Below are 13,377 nucleotides of genomic sequence, written 5' to 3' on the forward strand. Positions count from 1 at the left end.
CCTGGAGTGCCGAGTGGTGGTACCGGTACTACCCCGGAGCACCGGTTGCGGGTACTGGTACCACCCCGGAGTACCGATGAGGGTTACGGGTACTACCCCGGAGTACCTGGTGGGAGTACCGGTACTACCCCGGAGTACCGATGAGGATTGCGGGTACTACCACGGAGTACCGAGTGGGGGTACCGGTACTACCCCGGAGCGTCGGGAAGGGACGCCAGGCTTAAGCAGGTGCACCAGGTAGGGATACCAGGCCTACCCTGGGGGCTCAGGAAGGGAGGCCGGGTCTAACAGGGCGCGCCCGTAGGGACAAGAGGTGAACTCCGGCGCATCACAAAGGTTTCCGGTACAACCCCATAGCACTGTTGGGGGAACAGGTTCTATCCCGGAACGTCGGGGAGGGACACCGGGCCTAACGTGGTGGGTGAGATAGAAAGGTCGGGTGTAACCCTGCCCGCCCGTAGGGACAGCAGTTGTACCCTATAGTAGTGGGTGGGGGTACTGGTACCTCCCCGGAGTACCGATGAGGGTTACGGGTACTACCCCGGAGTACCTGGTGGGAGTACTGGTACCACCCCGGAGTACCGTAGAGGGTTACGGTTACTACGACGGAGTACCGAGTGTGGGTACCGGTACTACCCCGGAGCGTCGGGTAGGGACGCCAGGCTTAAGCAGGTGCACCAGGTAGGGATACCAGGCCTACCCTGGGGGCTCAGGAAGGGAGGCCGGGTCTAACAGGGCGCGCCCGTAGGGACAACAGGTGAACTCCGGCGCATCAAAAAGGTTTCCGGTACAACCCCATAGTACTGTTGGGGGAACAGGTTCTATCCCGGAACGTCGGGTAGGGACACCGGGCCTAACGTGGTGGGTGAGATAGAAAGGTCGGGTGTAACCCCGCGCGCCCGTAGGGACAGCAGTTGTACCCTGTAGTAGTGGGTGGGGGTACTGGTACCACCCCGGAGTACTAATGAGGGTTACGGGTGCTACCCCGGAGTACCTGGTGGGAGTACTGGTACCACCCCGGAGTACCATAGAGGCTTGCGGGTACTACCCCGGAGTGCCGAGTGGTGGTACCGGTACTACCCCAGAGCGCCGGTTGCGGGTACTGGTACCTCCCCGGAGTACCGATGAGGGTTACGGGTACTACCACGGGGTACCGTTTGGGGGTACCGGTACTACCCTGGAGTACCGATGAGGATTACGGTTACTACGACGGAGTACCGAGTGGGGGTACCGGTACTACCCAAAGTGTCGGGAAGGGACGCCAGGCTTATGCAGGTGCACCAGGTAGGGATACCAGGCCTACCCTGGGGGCTCAGGAAGGGAGGCCGGGTCTAAAGGGCGCGCCCGTAGGGACAACAGGTGAACTCCGGCGCATCACAAAGGTTTCCGGTACAACCCCATAGTACTGTTGGGGGAACAGGTTCTATCCCGGAACGTCGGGGAGGGACACCGGGCCTAACGTGGTGGGTGAGATAGAAAGGTCGGGTGTAACCCCGCGCGCCCGTAGGGACAGCCGTTGTACCCTGTAGTACTGGGTGGGGGTACTGGACCACCCTGGAGTGCCGAGTGGTGGTACCGGTACTACCCCGGAGCACCGGTTGCGGGTACTGGTACCACCCCGGAGTACCGATGAGGGTTACGGGTACTACCCCGGAGTACCTGGTGGGAGTACCGGTACTACCCCGGAGTACCGATGAGGATTGCGGGTACTACCACGGAGTACCGAGTGGGGGTACCGGTACTACCCCGGAGCGTCGGGAAGGGACGCCAGGCTTAAGCAGGTGCAGCAGGTAGGGATACCAGGCCTACCCTGGGGGCTCAAGAAGGGAGGCCGCGTCTAACAGGGCGCGCCCGTAGGGACAAGAGGTGAACTCCGGCGCATCACAAAGGTTTCCGGTACAACCCCATAGCACTGTTGGGGGAACAGGTTCTATCCCGGAACGTCGGGGAGGGACACCGGGCCTAACGTGGTGGGTGAGATAGAAAGGTCGGGTGTAACCCCGCCCGCCCGTAGGGACAGCAGTTGTACCCTGTAGTAGTGGGTGGGGGTACTGGTACCTCCCCGGAGTACCGATGAGGGTTACGGGTACTACCCCGGAGTACCTGGTGGGAGTACTGGTACCACCCCGGAGTACCATAGAGGGTTACGGTTACTACGACGGAGTACCGAGTGTGGGTACCAGTACTACCGCTGAGCGTCGGGTAGGGACGCCAGGCTTAAGCAGGTGCACCAGGTAGGGATACCAGGCCTACCCTGGGGGCTCAGGAAGGGAGGCCGGGTCTAACAGGGTGCGCCCGTAGGGACAAGAGGTGATCTCCGGCGCATCACAAAGGTTTCCGGTACAACCCCATAGTACTGTTGGGGGAACAGGTTCTATCCCGGAACGTCGGGGAGGGACACCGGGCCTAACGTGGTGGGTGAGATAGAAAGGTCGGGTGTAACCCCGCTCGCCCGTAGGGACAGCAGTTGTACCCCGTAGTAGTACTGGGTGGTGGTACGGCTACCACCCCAGAGCGCCGAGTGGTGGTACCGGTACTACCCCGGAGCACCGGTTGCGGGTACTGGTACCACCCCGGAGTACCGATGACGGTTACGGTTACTACCACGGTGTACCGTTTGGGGGTACCGGTACTACCCCGGAGTACCGATGAGGATGGCGGGTACTACGACGGAGTACCGAGTGGGGGTACCGGTACTACCCCGGAGCGTCGGGAAGGGACGCCAGGCTTAAGCAGGTGCACCAGGTAGGGATACCAGGCCTACCCTGGGGGCTCAGGAAGGGAGGCCGGGTCTAACAGGGCGCGCCCGTAGGGACAAGAGGTGAACTCCGGCGCATCACAAAGGTTTCCGGTACAACCCCATAGTACTGTTGGGGGAACAGGTTCTATCCCGGAACGTCGGGGAGGGACACCGGGCCTAACGTGGTGGGTGAGATAGAAAGGTCGGGTGTAACCCCGCCCGCCCGTAGGGACAGCAGTTGTACCCTATAGTAGTGGGTGGGGGTACTGGTACTACCCCGGAGCACCTGGTGGGAGTACTGGTACCACCCCGGAGTACCATAGAGGGTTACGGTTACTACGACGGAGTACCGAGTGGGGGTACCGGTACTACCCCGGAGCGTTGGGAAGGGACGCCAGGCTTAAGCAGGTGCACCAGGTAGGGATACCAGGCCTACCCTGGGGGCTCAGGAAGGGAGGCCGGGTCTAACAGGGCGCTCCCATAGGGACAAGAGGTGATCTCCGGCGCATCACAAAGGTTTCCGGTACAACCCCATAGTACTGTTGGGGGAACAGGTTCTATCCCGGAACGTCGGGGAGGGGCACCGGGCCTAATGCAGAGGGTCAGGTAGTAAGGGCGATTCTAACACCGCGCGCCCGTAGGGACAACAGTTGTACCCTGTAGTACTGGGTGGGGGTACTGGACCACCCTGGAGTGCCGAGTGGTGGTACCGGTACTACCCCGGAGCGCCGGTTGCGGGTACTGGTACCACCCCGGAGTACCGATGAGGGTTACGGGTACTACCCCGGAGTACCGATTGGGGGTACCGGTACTACCCCGGAGTACCGATGAGGATTGCGGTTACTACCACGGAGTACCGAGTGGGGGTACCGGTACTACCCCGGAGCGTCGGGAAGGGACGCCAGGCTTAAGCAGGTGCAGCAGGTAGGGATACCAGGCCTACCCTGGGGGCTCAGGAAGGGAGGCCGGGTCTAACAGGGCGCGCCCGTAGGGACAAGAGGTGAACTCCGGCGCATCACAAAGGTTTCCGGTACAACCCCATAGCACTGTTGGGGGAACAGGTTCTATCCCGGAACGTCGGGGAGGGACACCGGGCCTAACGTGGTGGGTGAGATAGAAAGGTCGGGTGTAACCCCGCCCGCCCGTAGGGACAGCAGTTGTACCCTATAGTAGTGGGTGGGGGTACTGGTACCTCCCCGGAGTACCGATGAGGGTTACGGGTACTACCCCGGAGTACCTGGTGGGAGTACTGGTACCACCCCGGAGTACCGTAGAGGGTTACGGTTACTACGACGGAGTACCGAGTGGGGGTACCGGTACTACCCCGGAGCGTCGGGTAGGGACGCCAGGCTTAAGCAGGTGCACCAGGTAGGGATACCAGGCCTACCCTGGGGGCTCAGGAAGGGAGGCCGGGTCTAACAGGGCGCGCCCGTAGGGACAAGAGGTGAACTCCGGCGCATCACAAAGGTTTCCGGTACAACCCCATAGTACTGTTGGGGGAACAGGTTCTATCCCGGAACGTCGGGTAGGGACACCGGGCCTAACGTGGTGGGTGAGATAGAAAGGTCGGGTGTAACCCCGCGCGCCCGTAGGGACAGCCGTTGTACCCTGTAGTAGTGAGTGGGGGTACTGGCACCACCCCGGAGTGCCGACTGCTGGTAACGGTACCACCCCGGAGCGCCGGTTGCGGGTACTGGTACCACCCCGGAGTACCGATGAGGGTTACGGGTACTACCACGGTGTGCCGATTGGGGGTACCGGTACTACCCCGGAGTACCGATGAGGATTGCGGTTACTACGACGGAGTATCGAGTGGGGGCACCGGTACTACCCCGCAGCGTCGGGAAGGGACGCCAGGCTTAAGCAGGTGCACCAGGTAGGGATACCAGGCCTACCCTGGGGGCTCAGGAAGGGAGGCCGGGTCTAACAGGGCGCGCCCGTAGTGACAACAGGTGAACTCCGGCGCATCACAAAGGTTTCCGGTACAACCCCATAGTACTGTTGGGGGAACAGGTTCTATCCCGGAACGTCGGGGAGGGACACCGGGCCTAACGTGGTGGGTGAGATAGAAAGGTCGGGTGTAACCCCGCCCGCCCGTAGGGACAGCAGTTGTACCCTGTAGTACTGGGTGGGGGTACTGGTACCTCCCCGGAGTACCGATGAGGGTTACGGGTGCTACCCCGGAGTACCTGGTGGGAGTACTGGTACCACCCCGGAGTACCATAGAGGGTTACGGTTACTACGACGGAGTACCGAGTGTGGGTACCGGTACTACCCCGGAGCGTTGGGAAGGGACGCCAGGCTTAAGCAGGTGCACCAGGTAGGGATACCAGGCCTACCCTGGGGGCTCAGGAAGGGAGGCCGGGTCTAACAGGGCGCTCCCATAGGGACAAGAGGTAATCTCCGGCGCATCACAAAGGTTTCCGGTACAACCCCATAGTACTGTTGGGGGAACAGGTTCTATCCCGGAACGTCGGGTAGGGACACCGGGCCTAACGCGGTGGGTGAGATAGAAAGGTCGGGTGTAACCCCGCGCGCCCGTAGGGACAGCAGTTGTACCCTGTAGTAGTGGGTGGGGGTACTGGTACCACCCCGGAGTACCGATGAGGGTTACGGGTACTACCCCGGAGTACCTGGTGGGAGTACTGGTACCACCCCGGAGTACCGATGAGGGTTACGGGTACTACCCCGGAGTACCTGGTGGGAGTACTGGTACCACCCCGGAGTGCCGAGTGGTGGTACCGGTACTACCCCGGAGCGCCGGTTGCGGGTACTGGTACAACCACGGAGTACCGATGAGGGTTACGGGTACTACCACGGTGTACCGATTGGGGGTACCGGTACTACCCCGGAGTACCGATGAGGATTGCGGTTACTACCACGGAGTACCGAGTGGGGGTACCGGTACTACCCCGGAGCGTCGGGAAGGGACGCCAGGCTTAAGCAGGTGCACCAGGTAGGGATACCAGGCCTACCCTGGGGGCTCAGGAAGGGAGGCCGGGTCTAACAGGGCGCGCCCGTAGGGACAAGAGGTGATCTCCGGCGCATCACAAAGGTTTCCGGTACAACCCCATAGTACTGTTGGGGGAACAGGTTCTATCCCGGAACGTCGGGTAGGGACACCGGGCCTAACGTGGTGGGTGAGATAGAAAGGTCGGGTGTAACCCCGCCCGCCCGTAGGGACAGCAGTTGTACCCTGTAGTAGTGAGTGGGGGTACTGGTACCACCCCGGAGTGCCGAGTGGTGGTACCGGTACTACCCCAGAGCGCCGGTTGCGGGTACTGGTACCACCCCGGAGTACCGATGAGGGTTACGGGTACTACCACGGTGTACCGTTTGGGGGTACCGGTACTACCCCGGAGTACCGATGAGGATTGCGGTTACTACGACGGAGTACCGAGTGGGGGTACCGGTACTACCCAAAGTGTCGGGAAGGGACGCCAGGCTTAAGCAGGTGCACCAGGTAGGGATACCAGGCCTACCCTGGGGGCTCAGGAAGGGAGGCCGGGTCTAACAGGGCGCGCCCGTAGGGACAACAGGTGAACTCCGGCGCATCACAAAGGTTTCCGGTACAACCCCATAGTACTGTTGGGGGAACAGGTTCTATCCCGGAACGTCGGGGAGGGACACCGGGCCTAATGCAGAGGGTCAGGTAGTAAGGGCAAGTCTAACCCCGCGCGCCCGTAGGGACAGCAGTTGTACCCTGTAGTACTGGGAGGGGGTACTGGAACACCCTGGAGTGCCGAGTGGTGGTACTGGTACTACCCCGGAGCGCCGGTTGCGTTTACTGGTACCACCCCGGAGTACCGATGAGGGTTACGGGTACTACCCCGGAGTACCTGGTGGGAGTACCGGTACTACCCCGGAGTACCAATGAGGATTACGGTTACTACGACGGAGTACCGAGTGGGGGTACCGGTACTACCCCGGAGCGTCGGGAAGGGACGCCAGGCTTAAGCAGGTGCACCAGGTAGGGATACCAGGCCTACCCTGGGGGCTCAGGAAGGGAGGCCGGGTCTAACAGGGCGCGCCCGTAGGGACAAGAGGTGAACTCCGGTGCATCACAAAGGTTTCCGGTACAACCCCATAGCACTGTTGGGGGAACAGGTTCTATCCCGGAACGTCGGGGAGGGACACCGGGCCTAACGTGGTGGGTGAGATAGAAAGGTCGGGTGTAACCCCGCCCGCCCGTAGGGACAGCAGTTGTACCCTGTAGTAGTGGGTGGGGGTACTGGTACCTCCCCGGAGTACCGATGAGGGTTACGGGTACTACCCCGGAGTACCTGGTGGGAGTACTGGTACCACCCCGGAGTACCATAGAGGGTTACGGTTACTACGACGGAGTACCGAGTGTGGGTACCAGTACTACCGCTGAGCGTCGGGTAGGGACGCCAGGCTTAAGCAGGTGCACCAGGTAGGGATACCAGGCCTACCCTGGGGGCTCAGGAAGGGAGGCCGGGTCTAACAGGGCGCGCCCGTAGGGACAAGAGGTGATCTCCGGCGCATCACAAAGGTTTCCGGTACAACCCCATAGTACTGTTGGGGGAACAGGTTCTATCCCGGAACGTCGGGTAGGGACACCGGGCCTAACGTGGTGGGTGAGATAGAAAGGTCGGGTGTAACCCCGCGCGCCCGTAGGGACAGCCGTTGTACCCTGTAGTAGTGAGTGGGGGTACTGGCACCACCCCGGAGTGCCGACTGCTGGTAACGGTACCACCCCGGAGCGCCGGTTGCGGGTACTGGTACCACCCCGGAGTACCGATGAGGGTTACGGGTACTACCACGGTGTACCGATTGGGGGTACCGGTACTACCCCGGAGTACCGATGAGGATTGCGGTTACTACGACGGAGTATCGAGTGGGGGCACCGGTACTACCCCGGAGCGTCGGGAAGGGACGCCAGGCTTAAGCAGGTGCACCAGGTAGGGATACCAGGCCTACCCTGGGGGCTCAGGAAGGGAGGCCGGGTCTAACAGGACGCTCCCATAGGGACAAGAGGTGAACTCCGGCGCATCACAAAGGTTTCCGGTACAACCCCATAGTACTGTTGGGGGAACAGGTTCTATCCCGGAACGTCGGGGAGGGACACCGGGCCTAATGCAGAGGGTCAGGTAGTAAGGGCGAGTCTAACATCGCGCGCCCGTAGGGACAGCAGTTGTACCCTGTAGTAGTGGGTGGGGGTACTGGTACCACCCCGGAGTGCCGAGTGGTGGTACCAGTACTACCCCGGAGCGCCGGTTGCGGGTACTGGTACCACCCCGGAGTACCGATGAGGGTTACGGGTACTACCACGGTGTACCGATTGGGGGTACCGGTACCACCCCGGAGTACCGATGAGGATTGCGGGTACTACGACGGAGTACCGAGTGGGGGCACCGGTACTACCCCGGAGCGTCGGGAAGGGACGCCAGGCTTAAGCAGGTGCACCAGGTAGGGATACCAGGCCTACCCTGGGGGCTCAGGAAGGGAGGCCGGGTCTAACAGGGCGTGCCCGTAGGGACAACAGGTGAAGTCCGGCGCATCACAAAGGTTTCCGGTACAACCCCATAGTACTGTTGGGGGAACAGGTTCTATCCCGGAACGTCGGGGAGGGACACCGGGCCTAATGCAGAGGGTCAGGTAGTAAGGGCAAGTCTAACCCTGCGCGCCCGTAGGGACAGCATTTGTACCCTGTAGTACTGGGAGGGGGTACTGGACCACCCTGGAGTGCCGAGTGGTGGTACCGGTACTACCCCGGAGCGCCGGTTGCGGGTACTGGTACCACCCCGGAGTACCGTAGAGGGTTACGGCTGCTATCCCGGAGTACCTGGTGGGAGTACTGGTACCACCCCGGAGTACCGATGAGGGTTACGGGTACTACCACGGTGTACCGATTGGGGGTACCGGTACTACCCCGGAGTACCGATGAGGATTGCGGTTACTACCACGGAGTACCGAGTGGGGGTACCGGTACTACCCCGGAGCGTCGGGAAGGGACGCCAGGCTTAAGCAGGTGAACCAGGTAGGGATACCAGGCCTACCCTGGGGGCTCAGGAAGGGAGGCCGGGTCTAACAGGGCGCGCCCGTAGGGACAAGAGGTGATCTCCGGCGCATCACAAAGGTTTCCGGTACAACCCCATAGTACTGTTGGGGGAACAGGTTCTATCCCGGAACGTCGGGGAGGGACACCGGGCCTAACGTGGTGGGTGAGATAGAAAGGTCGGGTGTAACCCCGCGCGCCCGTAGGGACAGCAGTTGTACCCTGTAGTAGTGAGTGGCGGTACTGGTACCACCCCGGAGTGCCGAGTGGTGGTACCGGTACTACCCCGGAGTACCTGGTGGGAGTACTGGTACCACCCCGGAGTACCGATGAGGATTACGGTTACTACGACGGAGTACCGAGTGGGGGTACCGGTACTACCCCAGAGCGTCGGGAAGGGACGCCAGGCTTAAGCAGGTGCACCAGGTAGGGATACCAGGCCTACCCTGGGGGCTCAGGAAGGGAGGCCGGGTCTAACAGGGCGCGCCCGTAGGGACAAGAGGTGATCTCCGGCGCATCACAAAGCTTTCCGGTACAACCCCATAGTGCTGTTGGGGGAACAGGTTCTATCCCGGAACGTCAGGGAGGGACACCGGGTCTAATGCAGAGGGTCAGGTAGTAAGGGCAAGTCTAAACCCGCACGCCCGTAGGGACAGCCGTTGTACCCTGTAGTACTGGGTGGGGGTACTGGACCACCCTGGAGTGCCGAGTGGTGGTACCGGTACTACCCCGGAGCACCGGTTGCGGGTACTGGTACCACCCCGGAGTACCGATGAGGGTTACGGGTACTACCCCGGAGTACCTGGTGGGAGTACCGGTACTACCCCGGAGTACCGATGAGGATTGCGGGTACTACGACGGAGTACCGAGTGGGGGTACCGGTACTACCCCGGAGCGTCGGGAAGGGACGCCAGGCTTAAGCAGGTGCAGCAGGTAGGGATACCAGGCCTACCCTGGGGGCTCAGGAAGGGAGGCCGCGTCTAACAGGGCGCGCCCGTAGGGACAAGAGGTGAACTCCGGCGCATCACAAAGGTTTCCGGTACAACCCCATAGCACTGTTGGGGGAACAGGTTCTATCCCGGAACGTCGGGGAGGGACACCGGGCCTAACGTGGTGGGTGAGATAGAAAGGTCGGGTGTAACCCCGCCCGCCCGTAGGGACAGCAGTTGTACCCTGTAGTAGTGGGTGGGGGTACTGGTACCTCCCCGGAGTACCGATGAGGGTTACGGGTACTACCCCGGAGTACCTGGTGGGAGTACTGGTACCACCCCGGAGTACCGTAGAGGGTTACGGTTACTACGACGGAGTACCGAGTGGGGGTACCGGTACTACCCCGGAGCGTTGGGAAGGGACGCCAGGCTTAAGCAGGTGCACCAGGTAGGGATACCAGGCCTACCCTGGGGGCTCAGGAGGGGAGGCCGGGTCTAACAGGGCGCTCCCATAGGGACAAGAGGTGATCTCCGGCGCATCACAAAGGTTTCCGGTACAACCCCATAGTACTGTTGGGGGAACAGGTTCTATCCCGGAACGTCGGGGAGGGGCACCGGGCCTAATGCAGAGGGTCAGGTAGTAAGGGCGATTCTAACACCGCGCGCCCGTAGGGACAACAGTTGTACCCTGTAGTACTGGGTGGGGGTACTGGACCACCCTGGAGTGCCGAGTGGTGGTACCGGTACTACCCCGGAGCGCCGGTTGCGGGTACTGGTACCACCCCGGAGTACCGATGAGGGTTACGGGTACTACCCCGGAGTACCGATTGGGGGTACCGGTACTACCCCGGAGTACCGATGAGGATTGCGGTTACTACCACGGAGTACCGAGTGGGGGTACCGGTACTACCCCGGAGCGTCGGGAAGGGACGCCAGGCTTAAGCAGGTGCAGCAGGTAGGGATACCAGGCCTACCCTGGGGGCTCAGGAAGGGAGGCCGGGTCTAACAGGGCGCGCCCGTAGGGACAAGAGGTGAACTCCGGCGCATCACAAAGGTTTCCGGTACAACCCCATAGCACTGTTGGGGGAACAGGTTCTATCCCGGAACGTCGGGGAGGGACACCGGGCCTAACGTGGTGGGTGAGATAGAAAGGTCGGGTGTAACCCCGCCCGCCCGTAGGGACAGCAGTTGTACCCTATAGTAGTGGGTGGGGGTACTGGTACCTCCCCGGAGTACCGATGAGGGTTACGGGTCCTACCCCGGAGTACCTGGTGGGAGTACTGGTACCACCCCGGAGTACCGTAGAGGGTTACGGTTACTACGACGGAGTACCGAGTGTGGGTACCGGTACTACCCCGGAGCGTCGGGTAGGGACGCCAGGCTTAAGCAGGTGCACCAGGTAGGGATACCAGGCCTACCCTGGGGGCTCAGGAAGGGAGGCCGGGTCTAACAGGGCGCGCCCGTAGGGACAACAGGTGAACTCCGGCGCATCACAAAGGTTTCCGGTACAACCCCATAGTACTGTTGGGGGAACAGGTTCTATCCCGGAACGTCGGGTAGGGACACCGGGCCTAACGTGGTGGGTGAGATAGAAAGGTCGGGTGTAACCCCGCGCGCCCGTAGGGACAGCAGTTGTACCCTGTAGTAGTGGGTGGGGGTACTGGTACCACCCCGGAGTACTGATGAGGGTTACGGGTACTACCCCGGAGTACCTGGTGGGAGTACTGGTACCACCCCGGAGTACCATAGAGGGTTGCGGGTACTACCCCGGAGTGCCGAGTGGTGGTACCGGTACTACCCCAGAGCGCCGGTTGCGGGTACTGGTACCTCCCCGGAGTACCGATGAGGGTTACGGGTACTACCACGGTGTACCGTTTGGGGGTACCGGTACTACCCTGGAGTACCGATGAGGATTACGGTTACTACGACGGAGTACCGAGTGGGGGTACCGGTACTACCCAAAGTGTCGGGAAGGGACGCCAGGCTTATGCAGGTGCACCAGGTAGGGATACCAGGCCTACCCTGGGGGCTCAGGAAGGGAGGCCGGGTCTAAAGGGCGCGCCCGTAGGGACAACAGGTGAACTCCGGCGCATCACAAAGGTTTCCGGTACAACCCCATAGTACTGTTGGGGGAACAGGTTCTATCCCGGAACGTCGGGTAGGGACACCGGGCCTAATGCAGAGGGTCAGGTAGTAAGGGCGAGACTAAACCCGTGCGCCCGTAGGGACAGCAGTTGTACCCTGTAGTAGTGAGTGGCGGTACTGGTACCACCCCGGAGTGCCGAGTGGTGGTACCGGTACTACCCCGGAGCGCCGGTTGCGGGTACTGGTACCACCCCGGAGTACCGATGAGGATTACGGTTACTACCACGGAGTACCGAGTGGGGGTACCGGTACTACCCCGCAGCGTCGGGAAGGGACGCCAGGCTTAAGCAGGTGCACCAGGTAGGGATGCCAGGCCTACCCTGGGGGCTCAGGAAGGGAGGCCGGGTCTAACAGGGCGCGCCCGTAGGGACAAGAGGTGAACTCCGGCGCATCACAAAGGTTTCCGGTACAACCCCATAGTACTGTTGGGGGAACAGGTTCTATCCCGGAACGTCGGGGAGGGACACCGGGCCTAACGCGGTGGGTGAGATAGAAAGGTCGGGTGTAACCCCGCGCGCCCGTAGGGACAGCAGTTGTACCCTGTAGTAGTGGGTGGGGGTACTGGTACCACCCCGGAGTACCGATGAGGGTTACGGGTACTACCCCGGAGTACCTGGTGGGAGTACTGGTACCACCCCGGAGTACCATAGAGGGTTACGGTTACTACCACGGAGTACCGAGTGGGGGTACCGGTACTACCCCGCAGCGTCGGGAAGGGACGCCAGGCTTAAGCAGGTGCACCAGGTAGGGATACCAGGCCTACCCTGGGGGCTCAGGAAGGGAGGCCGGGTCTAAAGGGCGCGCCCGTAGGGACAACAGGTGAACTCCGGCGCATCACAAAGGTTTCCGGTACAACCCCATAGTACTGTTGGGGGAACAGGTTCTATCCCGGAACGTCGGGGAGGGACACCGGGCCTAATGCAGAGGGTCAGGTAGTAAGGGCGATTCTAACATCGCGCGCCCGTAGGGACAGCAGTTGTACCCTGTAGTACTGGGTGGGGGTACTGGTACCACCCCGGAGTGCCGAGTGGTGGTACCGGTACTACCCCGGAGCGCCGGTTGCGGGTACTGGTACCACCCCGGAGTACCGATGAGGGTTACGGGTCCTACCCCGGAGTACCTGGTGGGAGTACCGGTACTACCCCGGAGTACCGATGAGGATTACGGTTACTACGACGGAGTACCGAGTGGGGGTACCGGTACTACCCCGGAGCGTCGGGAAGGGACGCCAGGATTAAGCAGGTGCAGCAGGTAGGGATACCAGGCCTACCCTGGGGGCTCAGGAAGGGAGGCCGGGTCTAACAGGGCGCGCCCGTAGGGACAAGAGGTGAACTCCGGCGCATCACAAAGGTTTCCGGTACAACCCCATAGCACTGTTGGGGGAACAGGTTCTATCCCGGAACGTCGGGGAGGGACACCGGGCCTAACGTGGTGGGTGAGATAGAAAGGTCGGGTGTAACCCCGCCCGCCCGTAGGGACAGCAGTTGTACCCTGTAGTAGTGGGTGGGGGTACTGGTACCTCCCCGGAGTACCGATGAGGGTTA

Source organism: Haliaeetus albicilla, chromosome 12, assembly GCF_947461875.1.
Source record: "Haliaeetus albicilla chromosome 12, bHalAlb1.1, whole genome shotgun sequence".
NCBI lineage: Eukaryota > Metazoa > Chordata > Aves > Accipitriformes > Accipitridae > Haliaeetus > Haliaeetus albicilla.